Below are 6307 nucleotides of genomic sequence, written 5' to 3'. Positions count from 1 at the left end.
GCAAGAACCTTAGTATAGAGGAGTGAAGACTAAATCCATCCTGCCGAATTTATGTAATTTAATTGGTCTTTCGTCTCTTCCCTGCAGAAAGTATATGTCCCATTTAAGTAAGTTCACAATGCTAGTTTTAAGTTTCTATAGATATTTAAACTTCTAATGATAATTCCAATGATGGCAGGATATTAACAGGGATGCTCAAATTTCTAAGAATTAAAGTTTTGATTATTGTATAGTATCTACAAAGTATCTACAAGTTGATATTTTCTGTCATAAAAAAGTATATGAAAATCTTAAATTTTAAATGACATCGTATCAATAACTACATCTCAAAATATTGATTTATCTTCATTATTATTACTACTTCCATACTTAATATGAAAGGAGGGAAATTACTGATTATCCCCAGAGAATGAAAGTTTTTATATTCATTGATTTTCTTACCTCAATTTCGAGAATATCTCGGATGATGTGAATTAAACCGGCATACATTAAGAAAATGAAAACTACGAAATAATCATAGAATGTAAGTCATTGACGTTGAAGTATTTGCAATCTGGTATTAAGTAAGCAGAGGCTGAAGTGCTTATGATGTGCTTTCTAGAGAATAGTTTATGTAATATATTCAAGCATTTTATAAACCTTTGCTATTTTATTTAAATAAGGAATATGCAAGCACATCAAAATTTTATTGTTTACTGATAAATATAAATTTAAATAGTTAAAAAGTGAATGATTTTATTTGTAATTATATATTTAATACTTTATTTTTGGGTACTTTAACTTCATTAAATATTTTATAATCCTCTACCTTAGTATAAATATATTATAGAATACAATTGCATACTAAAACAGGAATAAATATAAGCTCCAAATCTACAGTATATTTTTTTCTTGTGTGTATGACGCAAAAATCCGTTGTGCCTGAACCCTAAAAAAAATTATGTCCTTATAATTTAAAAATATACTCTTTACTCTTCTTTTTCAGATGACCTCATGCTAGCTTTCTGCTACAAACTACTCCCCCAATACCTGTCCCATTACTTTGATGAGTGGAACCGTGATCCCCACATCATTCTCCTGTATAACCGCGACTTTTGTAAGCCTAATCACAGAGTTTAGTACTAGTCTTACCTCTGCGCTTGCGCTATAATCCCACCCTCTTCACTATCACCCTATCTCCCTAATTACCCCCATGGTTTCTAGCTTAGATGAACTTTGCCCGTTAGGTATTAATTCTATCTGCTCTCATCTCTCTCGCCTGATTACTGGAATAAAGTATCCACATTGCTTTGGAAATCTTCTCCACTCATTTCTAGTGGATTCAAGACTGAGTCTGCGGCTTTAATGCTTTTCACTTATTATAAAAAAAAAAATTACATTAAGTTAAGTACATTAAAATTACATTTGTTTTCATATTAATAACAAATTAAACCCCAACACTTCAGTGATGCATGCAGTTAGTACTCAACTAAGTTCAAATTTATGCATTAAAGAGAACGAAAGTCAGAATGACACGTAACAGCACTAAATAAAGAATAAAGAAGATTAATATATAATTAATAATTAGTTATAAATAAATACATATTTAAATGTGACTGTATATAGTAAAATACATATTTAAAAACATTTCTATTGGAAACTTTTGAATAAGTATTTTTATTGTCGAAAAAGAAGCATTTGGTAGATTATATATATCAACAATATAACTTTTATTGAATATTATTAAATAAATGCATGAAAGTGAATTACAAAGAAATGCAATTACGATTACAATGGTAATATTATTAGCTTATCCATTGAATTGTGAACATTTATGAGTATCTTTTTTTTGATTTAATATTTTATAAAATGTTTAAAAATTTATTGTTAAATTTCTCAAAAAGTATAAAACTGATATAATGCCAATGCTTAAATTTATTTGCGAACTCTTAAATGTCATTTATTTTATTTACATTCGAAGAGTGTGAATTTTCCTCATTGGTTTTATAAATCAATAGCCATTAATAAATAATATTCAATTTATATTAATTTATTTACAATTGTTTACAAAATCTCGTGTCATTTTGATTTATTCGCGCACATGTATTCAAGCAAGGAAACCCCAAAATAATTAATTAAAAATTTATTTGAATTCACAGTAATGAGTTACATTGTGGTCCGGCATTATTACTAAACGTATAAATCCTTTCCGTGTTAAAATCACATCCACAATACAATAAATGCAATATTAAATGCTTATTTAAACAGTATAAAAAAAAAAATTTTAAATAAATAAATGAATAAATTGCGATATTTTATTGGTGATGGCCGATTATTGGCAATTATTGCTGCATTAGTCAATTGCTGCTCAGTGCTTTTGAATCGTACTTCAATTAATTATTAATATTAGCAGAAAAATATGAAATCACTACTGACAATGATGGGCAACTTTATGAAATTAAATTACAAAAGGAAAATTTAATTAAATTTCAAAAATATCCATTTTCATGTATACAGAGCTAGTGACCTCAAATGTGTGACTATGCCGTCTAATTATGCAAGAGCCCCTCGAGAAAGAAACTCTACAACGAAAATATATGTGGATTGGATATATGTTACGCAAACGCATAAATGACATTAACCTCACATGCGGCATTAACCTTGAATTCGCAAGGCTGTAGGACCCGTGGACGACCACGCAATTTTTGATGTAGAACTATAAACAATGAAACGTATAAAGCGATAGCTGAAATGAGATATAGGCTAAGTTTATACAATCAAAAATTGCACAGAACCTATACAATATAATAATAATAATAATACAGAGCTAGCTACTTTGTGGTTCTAATAGTGAACGTCAAGAAAAATCACTTGTGTTTGATATATCGATCAGATATTCAATCAATATAATATAATAAATATAGTATAATCTAAGTCTATTTATTAAAAATTTCAGATCTTAAAGTACAGAATTTCTTTCAGATAATTTTGCATTTAAGCATATGGCTGGCAATAGTCAGCCATAACTTGAAGAATATTCATTTTCAATTATTAAGGCTTTGAGGACTGTTTGTATGAATACGATCCTTTGTGTGACTTGACAAAAATAGGAAAATCAGTAAAAAGTATAGTGGTGATTAATCATATGATCTTCGCAACTAATTTAACAACAAATAGTGAAATTATAAGTTCAAAAAATTTATCGGGTAACGAAAACTACATACCAATACATTCATATCTGGAATTTCATCAAAAAAGTTACTAATCATGTCACTGTTGTGATCAGAGTCAAGAAGAGGTTACATCGTACAGTTTGCAATTCGTGACAGTTTGTCGATGCATTGATCTTTCAACAGTTACTGTTGTTAGTGTACTATAAAAATACACTATAAAAAATAAAAAACTAATGTTAAATTTGCTGTAACATCAGTTATGATGACAGTAACCGTTTTACTTAGTAGAAATGATTGTAACATATTGGATAGAAATATTTCAAACAATACTGAATTGAAGAAATAATACTAGCTATAAATTGGTTTCAAGCTGGCAATACTCAAAACAGATGTATGGCCAGCCAAAGATTCAATTAATTAAAAATAAATAAAAAATTTTGTTGTTGCAATTCATTACTGTTCGAAACCTCTCCAACAAAAAATTAGTAATCACGGTACTATATTGATCACAGTCAAAGGTTTGTACCACTTACCAACTTTTTGTGGATGCAGTAGTTTTATTATATTTGCTTGTGAATTTTTTTACTGACCCAGACATAATAATTTGATACAGCTAATCAAAAATAAGCCTCAATACTGAAGAAAATTGAATGAGAAAACTAGTCACCACTGATATAGAATATTTTTACAATTTCAATGCGGCTAGCCTTTGTTAAAAGATATATTTTATAAAGTGGCATATCTGAAACTAACAATATGACACCTTGGATAAGAATTATTTTTGTTATATGTATGTTATATTATTGAACGAGTGCCTCCAAATTAAGACAAATTAAGACTATAGATGACCCCTTAAATACATCAATGATTACAATATATATATGTGTATCTTTTTGAGTATTTTACATATGGTCAGTAGTCATAAAACATCAAGAAAAAAAAGTTTAATGCATGAACATTAATTTTACCTTCAAGCCAAATAATTAGCTAATTAAATGTATTTATTTATTATTAATTAAATAAATTTGGAAAGATTAAAAAAGTTACTTATATAAATATAGTTCTGAAATTAATTCAATTTAACTTTGGTCTCATTTTGGTAATTTATATTTTGCAAAGCAAATATATAACCATTTCAGTTTAAGCTTATGTATTTATATATGATATATAGTATATATTTGTATATATATATATTTGAGTAGATTATTTGCAGTATCAAAATTTAGTAGCACAGGAAATCATTATCAAACATGAGTATTGTAACTTTACAATAAACATAAATTCAAATAAATTTAATTCACTGCCAAATTCTCACTTCGTATATTTGTAATTAAACATTTATAAATCTTCCTGAATTGCCTTTGGCTCAGTCGGCTTACAATGAAGATTTGTAGTTAGTTTTATTTTGAATTCGAAATGGCAACAAAATCGACTTCATAATTTATTTTCAATACATAAAGTAAACAACTTTTGTTTACAAGTACTTCATTAAAAAGGAACTCACAGCAGAGGATGACATCCTTGAACAATAAAGCAACATTTGAGTATAAATTCGAAATATATTGACACTTTTAATAATTTATAGACTATCGATGTTTGTCAGATAAAAGTTCATTTAAGTTTAGTACATTTAAATAAAAAAAAGTTATCACCATAAGAAAAATGAAATACCTAATCCAAAGTAAAATCAAGCTGTCATATAGTTGATAATAGTTTTAGCAAAAATAAAAATTTGCTTAATAAATGTGCAGTTAGTGTATCTTAACTGTTCATGGGCAAAACTAAGAATTTTCACATTGACACACCAGTAATTAATTAATATTTATTTCTAATATTCTCATTTATGAAAGTTTTTATTTAAGTACAGATGCAAGCTTTTTCAAAGAATCCACAAGGTAGCACAAGACCTATTGCGCCAGCGAGAACGTGGGAGAGGAACGGTCGAAAGTAAGCTAGTTGAAGCATGATATACATGGAGCGCCATATATAGAGAAGCACTAAATAGAGTCAGACTTATAAGAATTATTGAAGTCCTATGCCTTATTGGGGGAAATGGAAAATAGAAGTAGTAATATGTATAGAAAAATCTTTTCAATCCCTATTTTATCGTAAAAGGATTGACATCTAATGGTTTTTTTCGTGACTAGAATTTACAGAAGGCGGTTAAAAACAAATTATAATATATCAATATATTGTGAGAATATAATGGAATGTAATGACTCTAAACTGTGACGTGGTAAGATCTATTACGCTATCCCTGTATAAGAACTGCTAAGTTGACTCCTACCATTTATAAATGCTATGGATAATGCAAATAATATTTCTTAGTTGAAAATGCCAGACTTCACTCAACTCAGTAGTAATGTGCAAAGATCTGTCCTGCAGAGAAAACTTCGAAGCCTCTAAATTGAAACTGTGAAAAGTAGTATGTGTCAATATCTTTTAATCCAAACTTTTAAAGGTAGTATGTTCGGTTAAGAATCATTGTTTAAACTGTGTTTAGATTAACTTATATACAGAAACCTTTCAACAAATTTTTTATTGATTCAAATATGGATGAACTCATATATCTGCATTGGGCTTAATCTTTTAAAAAGTTCTGATCTTCTTACATACCTGTAGAGACCACTGCACAATTTCCTTATTGACTGAAATGAGCTGCTTCGATCATCTTATATCTGTAGAATTAGCTTAAGCCTTCTCAAACGTTGATATACAATATTCCTAAGTACTGGTACTATATTACGAGTAAATTTTCCTCAGAAAAGTTCGGCTTACTTTAAAGAAGTTGTTTTTACCTTCTCTACAAGCTATTAATAGGGATGGGTACTGACGAATCTGCCATTACTGAGTATTTTTAGTTCGTACTAATCAACTCATGTACGAGCTTTTTATAGTTTTAAGTATCGTATAATAATTTTTGGAATACATAAAATATATATTTTATATATATTATATATATATATAAATATATATATTGTCCTCTTATATTTAAAAATATAAGAAGATAATTTATATTATTAGTAACCTTGAGTTAAAGTATCTAATTAACGTAGGCTACCTTCAGCTGACCTAAACTTTAGTAGTTTCCATTAGTTGGTAGGATATTTGATATAGAAACGCTTAAGAATAACACTTTAAAGCCAACTTATTAA

This window comes from Teleopsis dalmanni, chromosome 1 (assembly GCF_002237135.1).
Source record: "Teleopsis dalmanni isolate 2A chromosome 1, ASM223713v2, whole genome shotgun sequence".
Lineage (NCBI taxonomy): Eukaryota > Metazoa > Arthropoda > Insecta > Diptera > Diopsidae > Teleopsis > Teleopsis dalmanni.
Note: the sequence above shows the minus strand (reverse complement) of the source record.